Source organism: Vombatus ursinus, unplaced genomic scaffold (assembly GCF_900497805.2).
Source record: "Vombatus ursinus unplaced genomic scaffold, bare-nosed wombat genome assembly UNPS02009132.1, whole genome shotgun sequence".
Taxonomy (NCBI): domain Eukaryota; kingdom Metazoa; phylum Chordata; class Mammalia; order Diprotodontia; family Vombatidae; genus Vombatus; species Vombatus ursinus.
Genome location: NW_020948910.1, coordinates 3,989,936 through 4,016,501, shown reverse-complemented (window position 1 = coordinate 4,016,501; position 26,566 = coordinate 3,989,936). Strand labels below are relative to the sequence as shown.

General features: G+C 36.2%; 1 protein-coding gene across 7 annotated transcripts in view; it reads right to left on the bottom strand.

Moving 5' to 3' along the window:
* Positions 1-26,566, bottom strand: part of PLAGL1 (PLAG1 like zinc finger 1) — a 138,121-nt gene that overhangs the window by 78,404 nt on the left and 33,151 nt on the right. For 5 of the 7 annotated variants that reach the window (XM_027850760.1, XM_027850759.1, XM_027850758.1 and 2 more), the window contains one exon: positions 25,695-25,815. The gene's annotated coding sequence lies outside the window, so the exon portion shown is untranslated. Of the gene's footprint in view, positions 1-2,931; positions 3,022-15,998; positions 16,085-25,694; positions 25,816-26,566 lie in introns of those variants that run through there. The other 2 variants (XM_027850761.1, XM_027850762.1) reach the window with 2 other exon arrangements.

Genomic DNA, 26,566 nt, shown 5'->3' with positions numbered 1-26,566 from the left:
CTACACATACACACACACATATATATACATACAAACACACATACATTTCTGGTTGTATATATATATATATATAATTTATTTTTTTTTCCCCTGGGAATCAGGTTGGGGAAAAAACCACACTGATTATGTGATGAACCTATATGCCCTACAGGCTCAATGGAAAAAAAAAACACAGTATGTATAACAGAATATAGAAAACAAAGAGAAAATTGTAACTGTTCTTCATAGACTACACCCCAATCCTGACTAGACTTCTTTCAATTCATGCTAGTGGTTACCAGGTACTGGCTCAGAGCCACCCCCAACCACTTACTGGAAAACAACTCAAATACAAGAAGACGAAAACTTCCCATCACAAATTTAAAAAAAAAAAAAGATTAAATTCTCTTAGTAGGTAAAGAAGTGATATAGAAATATAGGGACAGAATTTAACATGAAATAAAAATTTAGCTGACATCTATTTCAACAAAATTCTGCAGAAGGTTGTTATTGTTAAATGAATTTTTTAAAAATCCAAACCTGTGGTTTCATCAGTGCCGGCAACTCCTAGTATGGAAACTCCATTCACCAATGCAGACCAGCAACTTATCTGTACAGTCTTAGAGAATTCACCATGGCATTGAGAGGCTAAGTGGAGTACATACAGTTGTACATCTAACAGGCATCAGAGGAAGGACTTTAACCTAGGTCTTCCTGACTCCAATGTTGGCTCTCTCCACTTAAGCCATGCTGCCTCTCTTGGAGTTTTAGCAGAATCTCTTTGTTGCAAAGTTCCAAAGTATTCATGCATAGCTTTAGCCAAGGGAGAGCCAATATAAAGACTACAAAAAAGTAAAAATACTCCACTCTATCAATAATTTCCCAAAGATGTCTGTTACAGGTCTTAAATGGTAGTGTGACTAAGATTTCTACTATATATCCAGAGTAAAGATGGAAAAATGTGAAAATACACTGTTGTTTTTAACAAAAATTGACCTGGATAGAAGAATTAGCAAAGTAAAGGTGGGAATTATTTTCTTTCAAAACCCAATTGAACATATATTCTTCTAAGCTTGAAGGAGAAAACTGAATCCTATATAGCTTTTCTGTGTGATTTTTCTACACTTAAATACATCTGAACAGTTTGAAAATCTTATAATCTGTAAAATTCTCAAAAATTACAAAAGAGATTTTATTTTTAAACATAAGACTCATTATGTACTTCATTTCATGTTTATTAAACCCATGACACTGCATATATGAATGCTTGAAGAAAGGAAAACACTGTATAACCAATGCTGGACTACCAGTTAATCTCCTGAATTTAACTAGAACAAAGCTAATGTAAAAATCCATTCATGGGAAATCAAGTGAAAGGAATTTTCTTGGACTATGTTCTCTTTCAGAGTACTGAACAAGCTTTTTTCAACCTTTAGGATTGTCATCTGAATATCCATTTTAGCCAAGAGGAAGCGAAAGAGATCATTTTATTTGACAACACAGAAGAAAATAATTAGTTCTCTCAGAGAATTGTTCCACTTTGAGAAAATTCAGTGAGAAATACTGATAGAATTCGTACAGCCAAACAGGTTTTGTGTTTTTTTTTTATGAAAGACTTGGCCTCTACATTGTCTTCTTTCATTTTCTTACATGACTTACTACAAAGAAAGCAAATACCCTAGGCTAGCCAAATTTCTAATCACTACCACATGATGATTAGAATCACACTGGGGGCATACTGAACCAACAGCACAGGTTGAAGACAAAAAGAAATTGAGGGGTTTCTATGATAAGCATACACCAACAAGTACTTACAATAAGTAATACTTCTTGATATTTTTTTCTAGTTAATGAACAACAACATAAGGGAGAAACTATCCTAAAATTTTAAAAATTAAAATAATGGCCCTTTCTTTTTGGCATGTTACTTTATTAAACTAAATTAGTTTGAGAGCTTCAATAAATATAAGTTGACATTTTCAGTCTTCAACAAAAGAATAAAAATTTGAATTATTATTTTCAGAATAGTTATACTTTACCTTAATCCTTTTCATATCTACACAGTAATATCAAAGATAAATTATATTTTGCTATTCAAGTTTAAATTATTTACTGTGCATAATTCAATGATCCATGATTTACTCAATATGGGCATTATCTCCACTGATCTAGTTAATAACCCTGCTAAGACTCAGTACACAACTTTGAGAATTGTTATGGCCAAAAAAGTTAATCACCTTAACCAATCAGTTGATAAGCCTTGCCTAACTTTGACTGACTGATCCCTAAATTATAAGAATGTAACCCATAACTACACACCTATACTCAAAGCCTTTCCATCTTCATTGCCAGCTCAATTCACTCTCTAGATTATTCTATCTCCCACCAGATGCCTTACCCATGTAGTGATAACTCTACCTTGAGGCTTGCTCTCTGACTGCTGAATCCCTGCCCAGGAATGCTGTTTCTTGAGGCACTCCAGCCACCATGCTCACATTACTACCCCCACCTCCACTCCCACTAGTTCAACTCATTCTCTGGACTATTCCATTCCCAATTAGATGCCTTGCCCCTGTTATGACACTCCCAATCCAACCCATCTCCATCTGATTTCTAGCTCTCCCTTTATGATCAACCTAACCCTATTAGCATGTAAGCATCTTGAAAATAATACCACCTTGTTTTCTTGTCCTTGTACCTCTAAAACTTAGCATAGTGCCTGGCACATAGCACTTTTTAAAAATGCTTGCTCTATCATCTATCTATCATCTATTGATTGAACAATCTCTTCACCTTGATAGTAATTCCAGAGTTTCTGTCCCATTGACATAACCTTCAAGAAACCAGGGTCACTTCCACATAACATTAGTATTTATTAAAATGTTACCAAAAGAATATTAGGAATCCTTTGCATGGGAGAAAAGAATCATCTCATTCACAGAAAAAAATTACCTTTAAAGCCCATTATGCAAAATGTCCCTTTAATTAAGAAGGTGCTGTTCTTCTTATTAGAAAGGAAGTATTAGGCAGCTAGGTGGTGCAGTGGATAGAGCAGTGGCCCTGAAGTAAGGAGGACCTGAGTTCAAATCCGGCTTCAGATCAAACACTTGACACTAGCTGTGTGACCCTGGACAAGTCACTTAATCCCAATTGCCTAAAAAGAAAAAAAAAAAAGAAGTGCCTTCCACCAAAGTCCTCATCTCAAGCCTCCCAGTGGTGTGGAAATAATCCCTGGGTTTGCAAAGGCTCTAACAGAAAAGCTAGCTCTGGCAGATCTTGTTATGCTTTATAGAAGAGGTATCAAAAATGCATGCAGCCCATAACATTCCTCAGTGTGGCAGGAAACAGATTAAAATGTAATAGGAAATATTTTTAAAAATAAAAACACAATAAAACATAGATAATGTTAATATGTGGTTTTCTAAGTCAATGTGCAGTCCATAGGGATCCTTATATATGGTTTAATGGCCCCCAATTCTATTTGAGTTTTACTCTACTGCTTTATAGACTGAATATGGGCCTGGTGATGGACTACTTTTCTGGTACTTGTGGATTATTTTTGTTAAGTTTGGAAAAACTCCTCTAAAATTCATCTCTACCATTAACATATATGCTATCCTGTTATGCCTTCTTACCTCAGCTATAACAGAACTAGAAATTTGGGTATAAGAAAAAATTTCAAAACCCAAATCACAGTTACTCATACCTCTACATTCTATTCATTCATATATCAGGATTTTCATAAGGCTGCTCATAACATAGAAAAACTGTCATGCCTTGTCTAGATAAAGATTTTTTACATTTAATTTTATTTTTTTCAAACAACAAAAATCCACCTTTTCTTCCCCCACCCCCAATGAGAAGGAAAAACAAAACCCCTATTATAAACATACGAAGTCAAGCAAAACAAATTTATGCATTAACCATGCCCCAAAATAAAATGTTTCTCAAGTTGTAATTTGAATTTATCATCTCTCTATCAGGAAGAGGGTAACATGTTTCATTATGAGACATCTGGAACTGAAGTTGGTCACTGTACTGATCAGAGTTCGTAAGTCGTTGAAAGTTGTTTGTTTTTACAATGTTGTTGCTAGTATATAAATTGTTCACCTGCAATTGTTCTGCTCACTTCACTCAACAACAATTCATACAAGTCTTCCCAGGCTTTCTGAAATCATCCCCTTTATCACTTCCTAAAACACATTCCACCACATCCTCATACCATAATTTGCCCAGACATTCCCCAATTGATGCCATCCGCTAAGCTTCCAATTATTTGCCACCATAAAAAAGGCTACTATAAATATTTTTGTACAATCTTAGAGTTTGTTTGCTTTGAGAATAATCCTTTCTTTAATCTACCATCCTTCTTATTCCCCTCTTTTCTGTTCTCCCCTTTCTCTCCTGTTTCCCTATTTAGTGAAATGTATTTCTGTGCTGAACTGTGCATTTACATTCTTTTGTCCTTTGACCAATTCAGGTGAGAGTAAAGATCAAGTATCATCTGCTGCCATCATCTCTTCCCTCCTTTTTTGTATAAACTTCTCCTTGCCCACCCCAATTATGTGTGATAATTTTCCCCACCTCTCCTCTTTTTTCCCCTCCTAGTGTATTCCTCTTCCCTTCCCCTTCCATTCTTCTTTTAAGATCATCATAACAAGGACTTTTGGGACTTCTGTCTAATTAGACTCCTTATATGATCCCTGACAATGATATGATTTGCAGTGGACACAATGTCCCCACGTTAGAATGTAAATTATTTATCCTTGTTTAATACTTTCTCATTATTCATTTGTATTTACTTTTTTTTTTTAATGTTTCTCTTTAACTCCTGTGTCTGAACTTCAAAGTTCCTACATAGCTCTGGTCTTTTTATCAGGAATGCTTGGAAGTCTTTTATTTCATTAAAGGTCTATTTTCTTGCCTGTAAGATAATAATACCCAGTTTTTGTTCTTTAAGTAATTCTTAGCTGTAACCCTATATTCTTTGCCTCCTAGAATTCCATATTCTAAGCTCTCTACTACTTGATCATGGTGTATGATGTTGACATGTGATGGCTCTTCAGTACTTGCATTCTCTCTGGCTGCTAACAATATTTTTTTTCCCTTTTACCTAGAAACTCTGGATTTTGGCTATAATGTTCCTGGTAGTGATCATTCTGGGGTTTCCTTCAGGATGTGACTAGTGAATTCTTTCTATTTCCACTTTGCTCTTTGGTTCTAAGAGATTTGGGTAGTTTTCTTTCATGTTTCTTGAAATATGTCTGGACTCTTTTCTTTGCAGTCTTTTGACTTTGCCTTATTTCATCAATTCTAATTTTTAGAGAATTTATTGCTTGATTAAGATTTTATAACTCTTAGGCCAAGCTGTTAATTCCCTTTCCAAGGCTTTCTCTTGTTTCTTTTCCTATTTTTTCCTCTAGCAGCCTCATTTAATTTATTTTAGAAATTCTTAATTTTATTTTCAAACTCTTGCTTCATGTTTTTCCAGGAATTCTAGTTGACTTTGTGCCCAAGTTGTATTTTTCTTTGAGCCTTTGCTTATAAATGTTTTGAAGTAATTCTTTTCTTCTAGTTTTGAGCATCCCTATCACCATAATAATTTTTAATGGTGGGATCCTTTTCCTGTTTGCTCATTCTTCCAACCTATTTCCTGACTTCAAACTAGGTTCTGTGTACTTCTGGAGGTAATATCTTGGCTGAACTTGGGTCTCCTCTTGGGGTACTTTTACTGCTCTTTTGGGAATATTGAGAACTGTGCTATTAGATTTCAGAGACAGATTAGGACCTGCAAACTTTCAGAATTGTGGCCTGATTCAGGGCTAAATATGATCATTATCCTGTTCTGAGCCCTTTAAGTTCCTACCTGGGTTTAAGTCTTAGCAACAAATCTGTGGATTCATCCTATTTGGACTCAGCCACTATTAAATAGCCAGAAAGCTCCACTGGTTCAGAGTAACAGAACTACAGGATCCCCTTGGTCTGGGACTCCTGCCCTGAAAGCTTCAAAGTGGGCTAGTGGCTAAAACCAAGACTTTCCTCTCCTGTAGTTAGTACAACACAAATGCAGCTTACTTCTGAAATGGTTCCTAGCTCAGTACACAGCCTAGGATCCACAACCACTCTTTATCCTACCTGTAGGTGTAGACCTCTTCCTCAGTCTGTCCTAGAGGTGTGCCCTGGATAGTTAGTTAGCTATGTACCAGTTGATACCTGTTCCTGTTCACAAGGTCAGACTTCTCCATTTGGATTTAGGACTTCTTACCCTTGTACACTGCTTCTCCCTGCTTTGGAAAGTTCTGCATGGTTGTTCCTAGCTAGACCTTGTCCTCTATGTACATAGACCTCTCTGTATGTCTCCCTTTGCCAACCTGGACTAAGAAAAATAACTCAATGGAATTTTTTTCCTGGATTTTTTCAATCAAGATTTAGTCTGGTGAATTTTCCAGATCTGTGTAGAGGACATGTATATATAGGGCAGAGGTGAAGGTGGGGTACAGCTCAGCTCTACTTCTTCCTAGGTAAAGATTAAAGAACTGATAAACAATATTCACTCTGAGATCCACCATCTACAAAAATAAGAAACAGAAGATTCTAATGAAAACTCAAGAAAATACAAAGATAGATATTTCAACGAGACAAAGGTGAAGAGTATGCAGTTTCCACGCACAGTTCATTGGAGTTTTCCTCAAAAGGTTTCCAATGTGCTACAGCTACTAAAAATTAACTAACTGCTTCAATCCTTCTACTCACACCTGTAGTAGACCAGTTAAGTAGAAAGAAGGTACAGTGCTGGCATATTCTTTAGGAAACTATGCATAATATTCTGCAAGCTGCAAATAATTATATATGAAACTAGAACTAGATCAGATAGGTAAGGACTCTAGGCAAAGCACAGCAGCTTGGATGTGGTGGTGGGTACCCCTGGGTATATTCTTTCTTCTTTTATGAATTTATTTGCTGTCCTAATTGCCCTCTGGCGAGTTGTATTATCTGTCTCCTTGATGCATCCTATATCAATTTGTGTACTCATGTTGTCTGACATCCAAGGGATAATTGGTAATAGGCATGCATATACATAAAATTATAAGACATAGTCTGAGAACACTCTCAGTCACAGGACTCATCATCAGGGGACTGGGGATCCCAATAATGTCTGTCCTATGAAAACTATCTGATTTCTTCTGTCATCTATTGGCTCAATTATCCCATCATTTTCTTCCAAGGAACATGCTGTCAAGCTCTGATGATCTCTCACACAGGCACTTCCACAATGAAAATAAAACTTTGTTAAGGATCTAGCTATCAGTAACCTTGTGTCAAAGTGGGTAGCACCAAACTCCTGGTTGTATTTTGTACCTAAAATTCCAGGCAAATTACAATAGCCTAGCAAACTGGACTTCCTCAAGTTGTTGTTGTTTAGTAATTTTCAATCATGTCCGACTCTTCATGAACCCTTTTTGGGGATTTTCTTGGCAAAGATATTGGAGTGGTTTGCTATTTCCTTCTCCAGCTCATTTTATAGATGAGGAAACTGAGGTAAACAGGGTTAGGTGACTTACCCAGGGTCATACAACTAATAAGTGTATAAGGACAGATTTGAACTCAGGTTTTCCTCACTCCAGTCCCAACACTCTATCCACTGTGCCACTTAGCTGCCAGACGTCCTCAAGAGCATATACAATAAAAGGGTACAGAATAACAGAGCACAAAGGGAAAATCACATGGGAACACAAACGCACAGATGCACAAAGAATATTACCCAGCAACATTAAGCACCTACAAAAAATTTGTACATAGGTCTTGTCACCTCTACTAGGCAAAGTCCTCTCAGAAAAAGCTGTTGTTTTGTCATATATCAAGTAATCTATCTTCCTTATTATGGTAACATATAACATGTCCATTTTTAGGCTGTCATCTAATTTCCACAAATTATCTCAAAGTATACACATAGTCTGCAATAACCTACCTTATCTGTTCAGTTCTTGAGATTTATCTCTACAATCAAGCAGGTCTGAAATCTCACATCTTCTAGGAAATTTTCTCCAACTTTTTGAAGTAGTGTTAGTAATTTCTGGCAAAGTATTACTCCCACTTTACTCACCTGCCTATTAAATTCATTTTCAATGGGCTTATTTAAAAAGTAAATTTATAAACTGTGTCTTTCTTCAATTTTCTCTCCTTTTAAAAACTTCAGAAAAATAACCAAATTTTTCAGTTTTCTGAAGCTATGAAAACATAGCAACAATATCACTGTCAGTGTCCTTATCTATCTTTGCTTATAAAGTTCCTAGAGAGGGTAGTGGGGATACTGTATATCTAACTAGATTTGAACAGGACCTAGCATAGAACCATAAACAAATAGTTATTCACCAAATGCTCTGAGAAGTGAAGATGATCAAAGAATGAACCCTTTTAATCCCAAATTAGATCTGCCTCAGCTGAGATCCTGGTTCCTTAGAGCCTGGGCCCTGTGCCCATGATACGATGAGAGAGCTTAGACTATGAATACTAGAAGGCAAGCACTCAGTTATCAGGTGTGAGAACAGACTCTCATGCATTCCCCTTCCTACAAAGATTGCCTTGAGGAAAACTAACCATTCTGACTGTCAGTATAACACTCTTTAAAGAATTAATTGCTCTAACCATTCTACTTTTAGGAGAGGCCTTTGAATCCCCCCATCTCTCTTCTTTGAATGTATAAAGTTAAAGAAAAGTCAGACAGGTTCTAACCTTCATAGAACTTTCAAAAATCTTATAGAAATGATAAGACATATGTACAAATAGTATACTTTATAAAATTTAATTTAATAAATATGTGTATAAATAAATACAATACTTTATAAAACAAAAATAACACTTTAGAATATAATTGAAGTGTACAAAGTGCTAAGAGATCATGGAGGGGGAGAAGAGACAGAAAGAGGGAGAAAGGGAGGAAGAAAGGGAAGCAGAGACACAGAAACAAATAGGACTTTCATTTGAAGAAATCAGGGAAGGTTTCATGGAGGAGGTGGCATCTGTGCTGAACCCTGAAAGGTCAGTAGGTTGACAACAGGAAGAAATTAAGGGAAGAGAGAGGGCATTCCAGGTATAAGTGTAGTGTTAATACAGCCAGAATAAAAGAGACATGCATAAGAACAGCATATATTTCAGTTTGGCTGAGAGGAAACAGTATATGACAAAGCTGGAAAGGTAGGCTAGAATAAGAGACCTTTAAAACCAGCCTAAGGATTCTGAAGTTTATGGAACAGACAATGAGAAACCACTGAAGATTTTTGATCCGGGAAATGTCATAATCAGAAGATTAATTCGGGTACCATGCACCAGACAGACTAGAAAGAAGCAGTCAAAGTAAGGAGACTGGTTAGGATACTAGTTACAACAGTCTAGGCAAAAGGCAATGGGTACCCGAACTAGTATGGTAGTCATGGGCAAGGTAAAGAGAAGATGAATATGAGAGCTCCTATGAGGAGAGTGGTCCACTGCCCTTAGCTAAAATATTGTGTGAAAGGACTGGGATTAGGAGAAACAGATCAGTAATATTAGGAAAAATGAAAAAAAAAAGTAAACTCTAGTCAAAGTTTACTAGAGAAATGTTCATGATAATCTCAAAACTTAAAATAAAGAATTCTTCAGATGACTATGTTTTGCCCTAAAGTAGTCCCACAGAAAGTTCAGGAGACCTACAAATTAGGTCCTATATATGTTACATTGGGATTTAGGAACTGAACAGATTTATGACTATGCCATATTTTTACACTCTCTCCTCTTGAGGACCCTAGTACTCACTTGCCTTAAGAATTTTGTTCCCAGATGTTTAATAGCAATTTTCAAGCTTGCAGTTATAATCTCTTTGAACATTGCAAAGGAAAAGGTGTTACCATTATAGTCTATAGCACTGACTTCACACATCACCAAAGCAGGAGCAGATTTCAAAACACATCAGTCCTGTTTCACACAAACTATCAAAACTACCAGCAGGGGCTGAATCTACTGCAGTATAATTTCAAACTTTATTTTTCTTCCAAAAAGAAATTATAATGAAATGTATCTCTAAGAAACAGAAATTAATGAGGTTGTTTCTGTAGCGGAGTGAAAACTCAAATAGATTATAGGCAACTCTCCCTTTTTTTCTGGAAACAAACCATTAAGTGATCAAACTTTCCCATTGGAACAAAGATATCATTGGAGTTTTGTTCCTGATCAAGAACTCTGCTTCAAATAAGACTGCTGGTCTAGTACTAATAGACTACCACTGTCTTCTATTGAAAGCCTAAAATTTTTGGTTACATTTTATCAAATTAGAGCTAACGTTTTTAGTCATTCCAACTATTAAAACCTGTGTCACTGGAAATCTTAAAGCAGATGATAGACTTGTGAGGGATTCCCTAAAGGGGATTTCTATGTTGGATTGGACAAGATGACCTATAAAGTTCTGTTTATCTTTCAGATTCTATGTAACCATATAATCAATAAGATATAAAAACAAAGATGTTAACTAGAAACTCTTTTGAGCATTTTCAATCATAAAAATGAAACTCTAAATCATAAAAAATAAGTATAAATACAGTATGTATATTGATTCCTCCACTAAAATCCTATTCTGCCTCACATTGATACAGAAGTGACTGATTTATCAAAGGATATATTAACCTTTATAGCCATTTTTAATAAATGTTTCATCTATTATTACAGTATAAGTGCTGAAAGGTCCTACTAAGCTGAAAAGATGTCAAGTACAATCCAGGTAACACATTATGTCTACTGTCCAAGAACCAACCTAGCTATTTGCCTCACTAGAGGGTCCAGCATGCAATGAATCCTTCAATCTCAGCACTCAAAAGAGAGTTCACTAAGATGTAGAAGGATTGTGATCTATTTAGTTGAGGAAGCACTCAAAATAATAAAAATTATGGATCCTTGAAGTATGTAGTGATTATATACAAGTTCCAATGCACTGTGTATACAGTAATTTTTTAAATGAACTCTACAGCATTATAAATTTCATTAAAAAAACACTCTTAGTTTTGACAAATACTAAATATTTAATTAAACATAATTTTGGTTATTTCTTAGAATTAAAAGGGCTTGGGGCCACTGGTCCCCATTTTTTCAGATAGCAGGGCTGTGGATGCTTGTGTTGAGCAAGGGCCCACGCAGTGCCATCTGACCCCTCCAGAAGTTGAGGGGCAAGTGATGACCCAGAGCTAGGACTTGGCCAATTGTGTTTTTAATGGAGTCAAATCCATGTGGTTTATATATCTTTCCTTTAATCTTGGGCATTTTGTTTCTCTTTCTGAGAACATAACTTGAAAGCATTACAAAGCTAATACTCATATAAAAATGTATCCCATAAATGCTGTACAGTTTTTATATACATTAACAATGTACTTTTTCTGCCTTCTAGATAATTTATTTTGCAACACATTATTACACAGTTGTAAATAACTTACGTATATCACTTTCAGTTACATGTAAAGAAATTGATTAATTAATTTAATTTTTTTTTTAAAAAAAAGGGCTCAGGGAGGTGGTGGAGAGATCATTTAAATAGCCCAGATGTGAGAGCACTTCACTCTTTCCCAGATATGGTACCGGTACTAATGGCATCTTTTGTCTCATTCTCACCACCTAATGGTAGCTCCTGGGTCTCCTCTGACCCAAAGAAAGACACAATATCTTCACCTAAGAATTTTGCCATCTGGAGGATCTCCCAGATGATGCTTCTTCTGAGAATCAATTCAAGTAGAACAGGTTACTCAGGGATAGCATTAATTCATATAAATACATAGGAGAACCAATATAATTCTCCATTGCTGCAGTCTATTTATACCTACCATGTGCCCTCCATTACCCTTTGGATGACCTTCAACTTTGTTTTTAGACTCTGGTATTCCATGACTCACAGCCATACGGCATCACAGAATACTGATGTTAAAAAGATGGGCCTTTGTTTTAGAGAGAAGAGTGTGGTAATTAATAGCACTGCTCAATTTCCCAAATGCAATCCAACCCACTCTCCTATTTAACTTTCAATTGAGGTCATCATCCATTCTTGGTGTTTGTACTCCGGTGTGTGTGTGTGTGTGTGTGTGTGTGTGTGTGTGTGTGTAAACACATATACACATATGCGTATGCACATGTAACTATATGCACATACACATACATACATATATATATACACACAGCCATAAACATGTATACCATGATAGACATAGATAAAAATCTTATACACTTGGGTTCAAAAATCAAGTTGACACTTACAAGATGGGGAAAGCATGGCTAGATAGTAGTTTATCCAGAAAAAAACCATAGGGATGGGGATGGGGTACGTGAACAGCAAGTTTGATGAGTTAACAACGAAACTCAAAATACTCAAATGTATTCCTGCTCTCATTCATGTGGATGCTCCTTCCAATGATTTAGGTGACAACGTTTAAACATCTGCCCATCCTGTGTAGCTCTTGCCCACGTCTTCCTCTACGTCTTCCACAGAGAAGTCCACCTAATGTGCTAGGGGCCTTCCTTACTTTCTCCTAACATTACAAGGGTAACAGTGGAGTATACAGGCTGTACACTGGTTATCCCTGCTTCTCACCATATAACCAGCCCATCCACAGAACTATGTAGCAAAGTGGATAGAATGCTAGGAGTCAAGAAGGCCTGAGTTCAAATCCACCCTTGGACACTTACTAGCTGAGTAACCTTAGACAAGTCAATTAAGCTCTGCCTCAGTATCCTCATCTGTAAAGTAGGGATAATAAGAGCACATGCCTCTCAGGGTTATTGTAAGGATAAAATAAGGAATTTCTAAGCATTTTGCAAACCTTAAAGCACTATGTAAGTGCTAGCTATCATCATCGTTATTATTATTGCCAAACCTATCTTTGGTGACATACTTTATTTTGGTTCTTGTTCATAGTTTCTTATCTGTTTTGTGTTGCAACTTGTTCACAAACACCATATAGCTCTCCACTGCCCTCTGGATGACATTAATTTTTAATTCTGCAGAGATTGTGGTATTCCATTATTTGTAGCCATAGAATAATATTAATTTTTTTAAATATAGGACTTTGCTTTAAGGAGAAGTTTGGAGTAAACAAATTGCAATTTCCAGAAGCATTCCAGCCTGCTCTCCTCTCATTTAAACTGGGTCCAATTTTTGTCCATTTGCAATGTCTTTAAATGGGCATACACAAACACATACATACATATAAATATGTGTTTGTGTATACTGAATGAGCTCAATAGGTTACCAATCTAAATGCATGCCATAACATGAACAAGAGATATTCTTCATCTGCTTGGTTTTTCTTACATCCGTGATTTCCTAGGTAGATTTAAATCAAGGCTAAAACTCTTGTATGGTTATGGACCTTTTCCAAGAGACTCTGTAATATTCCAGGGCTTGATAAAATTACCACAATGTCATCCACAAACAGGAACATCTAAAGAACCACATCTGTAGTATATCCCTTTTTGACTTACACTTTACACTGAATCTCCTCTGTGAAAGTGGTGAACATGTTTGGTGAGCATGTATCTCCCTGTTTAATTTCTTGTCAGATATTAAAGATCAGAGGGTCAAATAAGTTTGTTCTGTTCTCATATCTTTGAAGGAATCTTGAATATTTTAATGTGTTCCTGAGAGATACTTTGTTATAAGAGAGACTTTTAGGTGATATTTTGCTCAACTAAATCAAATACTAAAAAAAACTAGCAATAATCACAATGGGAACTTATGTTCTTTACATCCTTCAGTCAATCATATTATGATAAAGATGTGTTCTTTTATGCAATACTGCTTGTAAAAAACCTGTCTCTTCCCTACTAACCTTCAACAAGAACGTATGTATAGATTCTCTCTCCCAAAAAGGATATGTAATATATATATAATATAATATAATATGTATCAGAAAGTTGTCATGTATGACAATAGTAATTAATATTCTCTCATTTACACTTTTTAAATTAATACGGTTCAAATTTTTCCCATTCTTTTGGTGTCTACCCCTCCTTCAGATATCTCTTGAACTAAGCCCTCAACATCTTCATAATTGTATCACCTCCAGTATGAATCTCCTATATGTCTACTTGGTCTACTCTTGCTGCTTTTCCTTATTTTTGTTCCCTTTACTGTCTTGAGACTTGAAGGAAGCCAGGGAAGTCAAGAGGTGAAGATGAGAAGGAAGAGAGTTTCAGGCAAGGGGAGTAGCTAGTGAAAATACTCAGATTTGGGAGATGTAGTAGCTTGTATAAGGAATAGCAGAGAGGCTAGTGGTGCAGAATCACAGAGTACATGGAAAGGAGGAGTATGTAGAAGATGAGAAAGGGAAGAAGGGGCTAGGTAATGGAGTGCTCTAAAAGCAAAAGAGAGGATTTTGTATTTGATCCTAGAGGCCATAGGGAACCACTGGAGTTTACTGAGTATGGAGTGAAATGGTCATATTTGTACTTAAGGAAGAGTACTTTGATAGTTGAGTGGAGGATGGACTGGAGTAGAGAGACTTGAGACATGGAAATGAACCCACAGGCTATAGCAATAGTCCAGGTGTGAGGTGATAAGGGCCTGCACCAGGGTGGTGGCAATATTAGTAGAGAAGGGGGCATATATGAGAAAAATTGTGAAGGTAGAATCAGCAGGAGTTAGCAATAGATTGGATATGGGGACGGGGGAGAATGAAGAGTCAAGGATGACACCTAATTTGTGAGCCTGCATTTCTGGGGAAATGGAGGTACCCTTGACAGTAATAGGGAAGTAAAGGAGATAGGAAAGTTTAGAGGAAAAGATAATGAGCTCAATTTTGGATATATACTGAATTTAATATATCTATAGGAAATCCCATTCAATACATCCAATATGGGGCAGTTATATGATGCAGTACATAGAGTACCGGCCCTGGAGTCAGGAGGACTTGAGTTCAAATCTGGTCTCACACCAGACACTTGACAGGTACTAGCTGTGTGACCCTGGGCAAGTCACTTAACCCCAATTGCCTCGCCAAAAAAAAAAGTCCAATAGAATAGTTGTAGAAGTGAAACTGGCAGTCAGGAAAGAAGCTAGGGATAAATAAATAGATCTGAGAATTATCTGCATTGAGATGATAATTGAATCCATGGGAGCTTATGAGATCACCAAGAGAAACTGTACAGCGAGAAAAGAGAAGACCTTAGACAGAGTCTTGAAGTGCACCCACAGTTATCAGGTACAACCTGAATTAAGATCCAGCAAAGGAAATTGAGAACGAGCAATCAGACAGGTAGGAGAAGAACCGAGAGAGCAGTGTTACTGAAACCTAGAGAAAAGAATATCAAGGAGAAGGAAGTGATCAACAGGCTTCAGAGAAGTCAAGAAAGATGAGGACTGCAAAAAGGTCAGAAGGCACTAAATATGTAACTAACATCAAGATTCCATTATAAAAGATAAAATGTGTTATATTTTGACAGAAAATGTCATTGGAATCATTTCAGAAACAACTGCATGCCATTAGATCACTGTCTGGTCAAAGATCAAAATCAGTAACAAATGAAAATAAAGAAAAAAAAGTCTAGTTGAAGGTACTCCATGAAATTACAACAGCTACAACCCAATGCATTCAAACAAGTCATTGTTTCTGAAAAATTAGAAATGGACAAAAGTAAAGATGTCAATTCTGATTATCACTGTTTATTAGAGTTTTACTGATATAAAACAGTTGCCACAAAGAGACCCAAAGAGTCAAAAAAATCACCTCAGTTGGCAAACATATGATCTTCTTACCAAGCAAAAAGATATGAGAGCCAATAGCCATACTGGTTTATGATGTAAATATACAATTATTTGCAAAACATTCCAGATGAAGATGATGGGTAATCATGAGTATTAACTTTATGAATTATCAACTTCTTAAAAAAGCATAAAGCAATGGAGGAGAAAAAAACAAGCCTAGACAAAGCTTGTGAAACCAACTAAAGCATATTATCCTGAAAACATTTGAAGATAAAACTGGAAGAAAATAACTAGAGAGGAAACGTACCAGTAGTGTTTTGTAGAGGTCTATCATCATCACTGATAGTAATGTACATGGAACCACCACATCTCTGCTCAATAACTTAGTATGTGCTATATGAGGAAGTAAAAATGACACACAAGGAAATGAAATCAGGAAAAGTAGCTGTATTTGACTAAATACAAACAGTAGTAGTCTGTTCTGGGAGGTATCACAATTTTAAAGGTACTTAGGGATCCCTAAGATTCATAAAATACCTGAAAGAGGGAAGTATTGCAAAAGAATGGAAAACACTATGGGTGTTTTTAACCCCTCCCAAAAAAAAGTCAATTGGGCATACATTAGAAATTACTGCCCTTGGTCCTACTTTCTTATTTTAATAAAAATCTTTGTAAGAATTATTTACACATACACTGAAGGCATCCTTGATGAGCCTGGTACAATAAAAGGAACATTCAATTTTGAATCAAAGAACCTGGGCTGGAATCCTGATTCTCACTAATTATTATCTGTTTGACTTTGGCAAGTCTTTCAACCTTTCTGGCACCCAGCTACCTCATCTGTAAAGACAGGAAACTAAGCTATATAACTGCCAGTGTGCTTTCTACCTCTAAGCTATGAACCTATGAAATACAAAAAGTCTAGCTTTCACAGATGATTTTTTATTTAGAAGACCATATCTTCATAATTACACAACTAACTAAACAGCATATAAAATACAAGATTCTGTTGTTTGTTGCTTAATAGTTACTAAAAGAAAGAAAGAATTATAAAAATCATTTGGCTCAGTAGAACAAAATATATCCTTGAAAACCTCTTTTCACACAATGTATCCCAGGCAAATATGAAGCTTACATAAAATTTCTTGATAGATGGAATCAGAGATAATTTTGTTCATGAATCCTCTGGTTATCAATACAAGTGAGGCATAAAACAAGGGAGGCATATTCTCTCCAAAGATGTTTGCCAGCATAATGCAAGACCTCCTGGGCAAAGTCCAAATGGAAGCAAATTCCCCATAGATGGTGAGGTCTTTCAGATACTCTTGGTCGTAAATGACAGTATGAACACATCAAGCTCAAGCATACTACAATGCCTCTTCAATGAGATCCACAGTTATTCAAGAAAAATTAATCAAGTGAATGAAAAATGCATATTGTTCAGATTACAACATTATATGGATAGCCCAATGACTTAGTCCACCAGTACATATACCTTGGGCAGACTTGTACTGATTGTATTGTACTGGTGTAATGGCAGGGGTAAGTGGATTGATAAAATAAAACATTACCTACTTTAAAGTGACTAACAAGATACTCTAGCCCTTATACATTCATCAAACAAGAATAGCTCTACTAAATCAATCAACCAAAAACATTAATCTAATATATACCCTGCCATGCCCTGTTGGTATTCTATAAAATTACAAGCCAGTTCAGAATCTACCACTATTCTAGAAGTGAGAGGAGAAAGCAACTCTAGCCAAATCCCTATGAAGGAATCACTTGGGGGAGGTGGGGTGGCGATGAGCCTTGGTCTTTTCACCCTTACCTTGATCACAGAATAACCCTGTGAATTTTGGAGGATCAAAGATATGGACATCTTATCAAATCCTTAGCAGTATCCCAGGAAAAGCAGTGGCTGGTGATAGTTGTCTGCATCTCCTGACAAAGACTAAACAGACTAGGAAATGCAGCTTTAGGACTCTAGAAAATACCCAGCAGAAAAAAACTATACTACACCTATTGGGAACTTCATGAAAGCCCCATAAAAGAAAAAAAAGAATTTTGAGCAACCAAGAACTGTGAATTACACTTCTGCTACATGTGCTTTCTAAGCTTGATCCTATTTTCCCATTGACTCTGAACGTTCTTGTTACAGAATGTAGCCCCCAGGTTTGAGAATGTTTTGTACCAACTTACTAAATACTTGTTTCTAAAAGCTAAGTAAATTTGACTGGCAAATTGATACTGATTGATAATCACTGAAGGAAGCACACTGGTGGGGACTTGCAAGCTATTGCATTAGAATATGCATCCCCTTTCCTCAACCCCTCAGTAATAGATTACTCTAGAACTCTGAGGAGAGAAGTACCAGCCATCATCTGGGAACTCCACTTGACAGTGTGAGTAGGATTTGGAAGAGTAGCACCAGAATATCTGCTACACTGGTATCAATGAAATTTTAAGACCTAGAAGAAGGTCTTCTATTGAAGTCTTCTAGGGAGAAATTATGGAAGGGCATGAACAAGGATTACAAAGTATGAATCAATTCTGACCTATCTCAGTAAAAAAAACTGCTACCTACATAATGAGATTATGGATCCACAGATATATCAAAAAAAGAAAAGAAAACCTGAACTGGGGTGGCAGCCACAGGAATAGACAACAGGCAGATGGCCTGAACTGCTTGTTTTTTTATAAGAGGTAAGTAAACATTACTTGTTTTGAGGTAACATCCCCTTATTGGGATTTGTTCTGTTAAGTTTAGATCGAGTCAAAGGGCAGCATTTGAGGACCTATAAGGCCTTGAGGCTGCAAGTTCCCCAACCCTGATTTAGTGGCTTCATTTGATAATTTTGGGGGTTTTTTTAAGGGCCTGGTATAAATTATTTTAAAAGGACATTGAGAGTCTGGAAAGGCCCACTGTAATAAACTAAAAATAATGAAACTGATGAAAAAGAAAAAGGAAGAAGACAACTTCTATAAATTATTTTTATTTCTGTTATCCCTGCAAAACTCAATGGAAAAGAATACTGACTTAAGTACTAACTAGTGTTTAATGTCATATTTAAAAGAAAAGAAATAGAAAAGTATAACTCCAATTCCTTAGGTTTTTTTTTGTTCTTGAAGTAGGGATATGAGGGGAAATGTAGGACCTTGAATATACTCACTAAAAACCTGAGCAGTATTCACTTCCAGTAAAGATTTTGGAAGTTGTCATAATTAAATTATAATCACTACACATCTGCAAAATTTTTCTCCTTAATCTGTACTAATTTACCACACTGTTTTCTTAATATAAACCTATTTAGTTCAGGATATTAGGGGAATTCAGTATTTTCCTCTTTAAGAAAAAATCTAAAACTTTTTTTAAGTCAGACAATGCGAACTATTCTGAGGTGTCTGAATTATTTTTCTTAATCTGTAATTTGTTTTAAAATATTGGTTTTGATAGGCTAAATTTAGAATAGCTTAGCTCAGCCATTCATATGACTTAATCCTGACAGAAAACTCAAAGCAAGTAAATGGCTACAAGAAGTTCTAGGATAACTTGTATAATCACTACAGCAGAAACAATGATGTGGAATTTTGGTAACAGATGCAAAAAGTTTTACTATAGATGTTCTTTCTCCATGGTTTGTTTGATTTTTGAAAAGTGTTTACAAATATTAACTGTGCACCTGCTCAAGGTATGGCATTGCTCAAAATCATAGGCTGTACAAAGAGCAACAATCCCTGTTTCTCAATCAACTTAGAATCTAATAGGGCCAAAAATTTGCATATAAAAGACATAATGCAAGTGATAAGTGCTATAGACACAAATTATGTGCAGAGAAGACTGCAGAGAAGAGAAGGATCATTTCTGGCTGGGGTAATGAATTAAGGCTCAAAAAGGAAATGGTATTTGATGTAAGTCTTAAAAGATGGATATATTAAGGTTGAACTGTTTACATTCCTGCATGGAAAGATATTTGTAACTCATGGGACCTTTGTCAGTATTAAGGCAGTTGGAGGGGAAAAATTATATGTATGTATACATATATAGATAGATAGATAGATAGAGGGCACAGGGTGAGTTGAAAATGAAGGGGTGATATCTGGAGAATAAAATTAAGGGGTGAGAGAGGAATATACTGGGAGAAGGAGAAAGGGAGAGGTAGAATGGGGTAAATTATCTCACATAAAACAGACAAGAAAAGGCTTTTACAGTGGAAGGGAAACGGGGGAAGGTGAGAGGGAGTGAGTGAATCTTATTCTCATAGGATTTGGCTTAAGGAGGGAATAACACACACACTCAATTGGGTATGGAAGTCTATCTTACCCTACAGGAAAATAGGGAGGGAAGGGGACAAGAGAGCAGGGGGATGATAAATGGGAGGGCAGATTGGGGGAGGGGGTAATCAGAAGAAAACACTTCTGAGGAAGGACAGGGTCAAAAGAGAGAATAAAATAAATGGGGGGCAGGATAGGATTGGGAGAAATATAGTTAGTTTTTCACAACATGACTACTATGGAAGTGTTTTGCATGACTACATGTGTATAACCTGTATCGAGTTGCCTGACTTCTCAATGAGGGTGGGTGGGGAAGGAGGAAGGGAGAAAATTTGGAACCCAAAGTTCTAAAAACACATGTTAAAAAAAATTTATTTTCACATGCAACTGGGAAATAAGAAATACAAGAAATGGGGTATAGAAATCTATCCTGCCCTACAGGAAAACAGAAGGGGAAGGGGATAAGAGAAGAGGGGGGAGAGATAGAAGGGAGGGCAGATTAGGGGACAGGGTATTCAGAATGCATGCCATCTTGAGGTGGGGGGAGAGATGAGATGGGGAAAAAATTTGGAACTCAAAATCTTGTGGAAATGAATGTTGAAAACTAAAAATAAATAAATTTTAAAAAATAAGTGGATATACTGTATTTTTTATAGTTGAAGACAGATGTAATGGTATTCTAAGAGAAAATACTGGGCACAAAATTGAGTAAGCAGTGGGGTAAAATGAACAGTAGGAGAATGTACAGTATTCCAAATTGGCTGGAACATAGATTTTTGCTGAGTAGTAGTGAGAAATAAAGCTGAAAAAGTAGGTTAGAGCCACCATGGGGTAGGCCTCAAATAACACACTAAGGGGGTTGAACTTTATTTGTAAGAAAAATGAAGTCACTGGGGGTTTCTGAGCAGGGAAGTATCATAATCATAATCATAGTGGTAATTTACAACAATTAATAGGGTGATGGTCTAAAGGATGGAATAGCCTGAGACAGTTTAGAAGCAAGAAGTCAGAATTTTAGATATGAGAAGGCAAAAATGTGAACTCTTAGTGATGGGAATGGTAAACAAGCATTAAAAAGGAAGAGGTATTTGAAATCCCCTCTTTTTTATTTTAAATGAGAAACCATTTATGTTTCCTGAATGACACAATTAAGGCTGCTTTCAACCACTGAAATAAGTTTCCAAATTGGTGTGGGAGGGATATTGTGCATATCTTGCCATACTTAAAAGATACTATAATATTCATAATGAAATTGTGGAGAAACTAAAATTCTATGGGCTTTTAAAAACCTATGGGCTGTGTGAACATGTTTTACCACCACTTACTTTGACCTTTGTTTTTGTTCATTTCCAAATGTGTCCTTTCTTCTGTCTCTAGGCTCATTCAGCCTACAATACTAAAAACTCTCCAAATAAAATTAAGTTTAAGGAGTTGAGAGTAGAACTGAATTGGATGCCCCGTGCAACTTCCACTAATGTCCTCACTGATATCTCTTCTCAAGAAATAAACTCATCCTTCTTTGTGTCCATTCTCTACCATAATAAGCCCTTGTGACTATTTATAACCTCATGAATCTTGAGAAGAGAGGCTAGCCATGAAGGTGCAAGGCACAAGAAGAGTATGTAAGAGAGAATGATGAAATGGTCAAAGATAAAAGTCAATAATACATTGATGTTTCAATTAAAATACAGAACAGCATTAAAGTTGTTGTGGAGAAGTTGAGCAGAAAGCAATGCATATAATTAAATGGCTAGGAGGGGAAAAGAGTAATGAGAACAACTATATACAGAAGAGTGATGGTATATGTAATATGCTTCAAATATAACAAGTGTATCTTGATTTAAGTGATCTCTCTCTGTGTGAAAAGTCTAGAGCTATAAAGAGAAAAATTAGGACCTGATTTTTCAATATTTCAAAAAAAATCTATCATTTCATCAGTGCAGGAAATCCCTACACCAATGCAGAACACAATACCCTCCCTACCCTTGGCAGATAATGAAAGACAAAGAGACAGACAGAGACAGAGGGAGAAGAAGAAGAAGGAGAAGAAGAAGAGGAGGAGGAGGTGGAGGAGGAGGGAGGGAGGGAGGGAGGGAGGGAAGGAGATGGATGGAGAGAGAGAGAGAGATCAACTGGTAGCCAACTCTGGTAGAGTATTTCTGAATTTAGTTAGGTTGGTCTTCAGATGACAGACACAATACAGTCTGTCACAGGCCTGTACTTCAAGCCTTTCAAGGTTGATAGGACCTGCCCGAGCTTATTATCTGCTGGCACAGACTTCAAGAACCTAGGGTCCCCTCCATGCCATGAAAACACATCAGGAAAGGACGTCAGTGTAAATAGGAAGTGATTATTCCCATTTGTAAAAAGTTAATCTCTTTACAAAAGGTTTTACAATAAGGTTCCTTCAAATGGCACATAAGAATATAGTTTGATTCACACACAAAAAAAGTATTTGCACACAATTTTTCAGGAATACATTTGCTGCACAAAGGAGGTAAATTTACAAAGGCTTAGTCCCCAAAAGATGCTGATCAGCTATTTTTTAGCTACATAGAAAACAGAACAGGCAGAAACAAGTGTTAATCAGGAAGAATTAAAGTAATAGTCATGAGAAACAGCTTTCTGATTATTGGAGCTATGAAATAAGATATTAATGAGAGCAATTAATTTCACTCTAGAGTGTGTGGGGAGGTATTATCTACTTAAGATACACTAGATGAGCTTTCATAGTATCTTCATCCCTTTGCTTCATAAATTATGAAATCATAAATTGAGAATCAGAAGTTCTATGCTTCATGTAATTATAAAATCATAAATCTAGTACTAGAAAGGACCCCAGAGTTCAAGTAAGCCAATCCTCTTATTTTACAGATTTTAAGAAAAGTTCATTTAAGGAAAGTAAAATATTTGCCCAAAGGCACAAAAAAATAATAATGACAGAGATTTGAACTTAGGACTTTAGACTACACAGCTAGTGCTTTTCCCACTGCACTATGCAAGCCTCCTAATGGGTGATAGATTGACAGGCACTTTAAATAGGAACACATACATGCAACCATAATTGAAATGGAATGCAGTTTCCAGATACATTTAATCAACCATGTCTACGTTTCAATTTTCCTACACTGAAAATGCTTATATTTGAAGTCTCAAATTTAAAGCTTTAGGGGCAGCTAGGTGGCACAGTGGATACAGCACTGGCCTTGGAGTCAGGAGGACCTGAGTTCAAATGTGGTCTCAGACACTTGACAATTACTAGCTGTGTGACCCTGGGTAAGTCACTTAACCTCAATTGCCTCTCTAAAACAAAAAAAAAAATTTAAGTTTCAGTCAAAAAATAAAGTAGTTTTGGTAAGCTCTTAATTAATCTATTCAAACATATCTGAACTCAGATAATCCTTAATTTTTAAAGCCTAATTTGGTACCACAATTAAGTTTCAGCCACATCCATGAATTCTATATGTTATTGGTTTAAGATGGTCACAAATATCTATAACACTTTGGTCTTTCAGTAGGAAATTGTATTACCAGATTTTAAAATTTTAAGCTATTTACTGAAGACTTAAATTTGTGACATGAAATCAATAATTTTAATAAATTTTTCCTCACTTCTTTAATTCTAGTAGAGGGGGGAAAGTTAAAATCTCAGACTTAGTTATTTGGGATTTTTTCTCAATATGATTGCAATTAATAGGGTCCCACCTATTCTCACAAGGAAAACTAAATATTTGTCAGTTATTTCCACAGTATCTCCTCTTTGCCACATCTCCTAATTTCACAATTAACATATGCCACCAAAAAGCAGTAGTATTTATTAAGTAGGCATGTGTAGGTGCTACTGAATGGAGAAAGTCTTACAAGACTATACATAAAATTATCTATGTGTGTTTAGATGTATGTATAACATTATAAGGGCTGGTTAAGAGTTACAATAATCTACTAAATAAGTACCTCAAATTCCTTTAAACTAGCTCTTCCACTAAAAGTACCCAGGCAGTTATAAAAAATAATAATAATGATGATAGCTTTTATATAGCACCAACTATGTGTCAAGCCCTGTGCTAAGCATTATTCAAATATTATCTCATTTTATCCTCACAAGAACCCCAAAATGTAGATACTATTATTGTCCATATTTTACAGTTCAGGAAACTGAGGCATACAGACATTAGGTCATTTGCTCAAGGTTACACAGTAAGTACTTGAGGCTGGGTTTGTAATCAGGTCTTCCTAACACCAGGTCCATTACTCTATCAAATGAACCACCTAGCTGCCCCATCATCACTTAAAAATCATTCAAATCATTGGATGTGGTTTAGTGAGTATTAGCAAGGTTAATATGCTTTCTACAAGCATTGGTGATTACCCCCTCATACACACCGCCTCCTCCCCACCAAATGTAGCATCATATAACAAAGAATCAGAAGGCCTGGGCTTGAATCTTAGCTCCAGTATTCAGGCAAGTAACTTGACTTGAAATTGATCATCAGTTTCCTCATCTATATGCTAAGAATAATAATATTCATACTACCTGCTTCAGAGTTGTTCTTGGGAGCAATTGAGAAAATGTATATGAAGTGATTTAAAACCATAAAATATCACATAAAATATTTATTGATATGTGCGTGTGTGTGTGTGTGTGTGTGTGTGTGTAAGTATATGCCCATGCACTGTGAAACATACAAGCAGTTAACTAGATTTAGGATAAAAAGGGCAGAATGCAGAATGTAAATTTTTTTCACCGAATAATTTAAATTAGTATCACAAATTGCATTTCAAAAGATCTGTTAAAAATGCTTTGTTATTATTTTCTACTGAACTGAGAAAAGATAGTATCTAACTCATTCCATAGCAGAAAAGGAATTTAGAAATTTGCAGTCTTCCTATACTTGTATATTTTCTTATACTTATATATTTTGCCCTACACAAACACACATTAGAAAACTTCAAGGGGCATCCAGATGGCGCAGTGGATAGAGCAGTGGGCCTGGAGTCAGGAGGACCTGAGTTCAAACCCAACCTCAGACCAAACACTTGACACTTACTGGCTGTGTGACCCTGGACAAGTCACTTAACTCCAATTGTCTAAAAAAAAAAAAAAGAAAAAAGAAGAAAACTTCAAGTTCCAGCTCTGCCAGTTACAACCCAATTGTGCAACTATGAGCAAATAACTACCTCTCTCAACCTCAATTTCCCAATCTGTAAAATGGGTATAACAATATTTCTACCACCTAGCCCACAAGATTGTTATAAGATATGAGTTTTATATGATATAAAGCACTTTTTTCAAGTGATCTGGCATTATTACATTAATGACATGTCCAGATCCATCTGCATCAGATAGATAGATTGATAGACAGATAGACAGACATATAGATAGATAAAAAGATAAACCTACATCTCCATTAGTCTCAGGAGAATGTGCTACCCCCTAACTGGATACAGCTCCCCATACAACTCCTTTCACATACTCCTTGAAGCAGATGCACATGTCATAAACACACACTTATACAAAACACATTTGTCACTATTAGGAGAAACTATAATGCTTGCAAATTATTACTGGAATATTCAATATTCTGGTGTGGTTTTTTTTTTACGCCCAGAAGACCCAAAGTTTTTGAGATAGCATATGTGAATTAAATGGAGAAAAATCAAGCTCCTGGCAAAAATTCAAGTTCTTAGATCAGATTCCTCACTGAGGAAGGGAATTTCCACATCTTACCTTGGAGTTCTTCTGTAAAGGTTCCATTTTTTTATTCTCATTCTACGGCATGGTTGCCTCCTGGCTTAAAACACATAAGCCATCAATCACTGCAGGATGAACTCACAAATCCAGTTTCTCCCTGAAGTGTACAAGAATAAGAGTTTAAGATAGCAACCTGAACTTGGATTAAAATTTTTTGCTCTCATTTTTTACCATAAAATTAATTTCCTGGATTCCAAATCTTATTAGTTTACATAGTTGAAATCCCTATATCTAATGCTGACGAACTGTAGAACTATTTTGAATTTTAGATATCATGTTCTCAGACATTAATTTGATTGCTCCAAAATGGATTACATTTCCTCCTTCCCCCAAATGTACTACTGTTTTAAGGGCAGTTGAACCTGGTTAGTAATAGGAGATCCAAGCCAGCAGTAAAAGGAACGGATGAAGGCCAGTATCTGGCATAAGTACCACGGAGAGCTCCTCCAACAGAATCTGCTACAAAAGAGGCCTTTCTCTCCCAACAGGCAATTCCAGTGTAGTAAGTAGTGTCATTAACAAGCCCCACAACCTTCCAAGCAAATTCCTCTCCATTTTAAAAAACCAGGCCTCTTAAAATATATCTAGCTGCTTTGTTCTGCGCAAAGGAAAGAATACAAAGTCACAGTTTACGCCCTCATCCACCCAAGATCCCTCAATCATAGACTTTTATGAGTAATGCCATGTCTAAGTTTGGGGTCTACCTTGGATGGTCTCCTCCATTTCACTCTCCATTCCATGAAAGCCAATCAACAGAAAGGAAAAATAAAATAGGAAAATGGTAACTGGTTTGTAAAAAGGAGGACTATCAAACATAGTATATCATGAATCTATGCTGAGTAATTTTG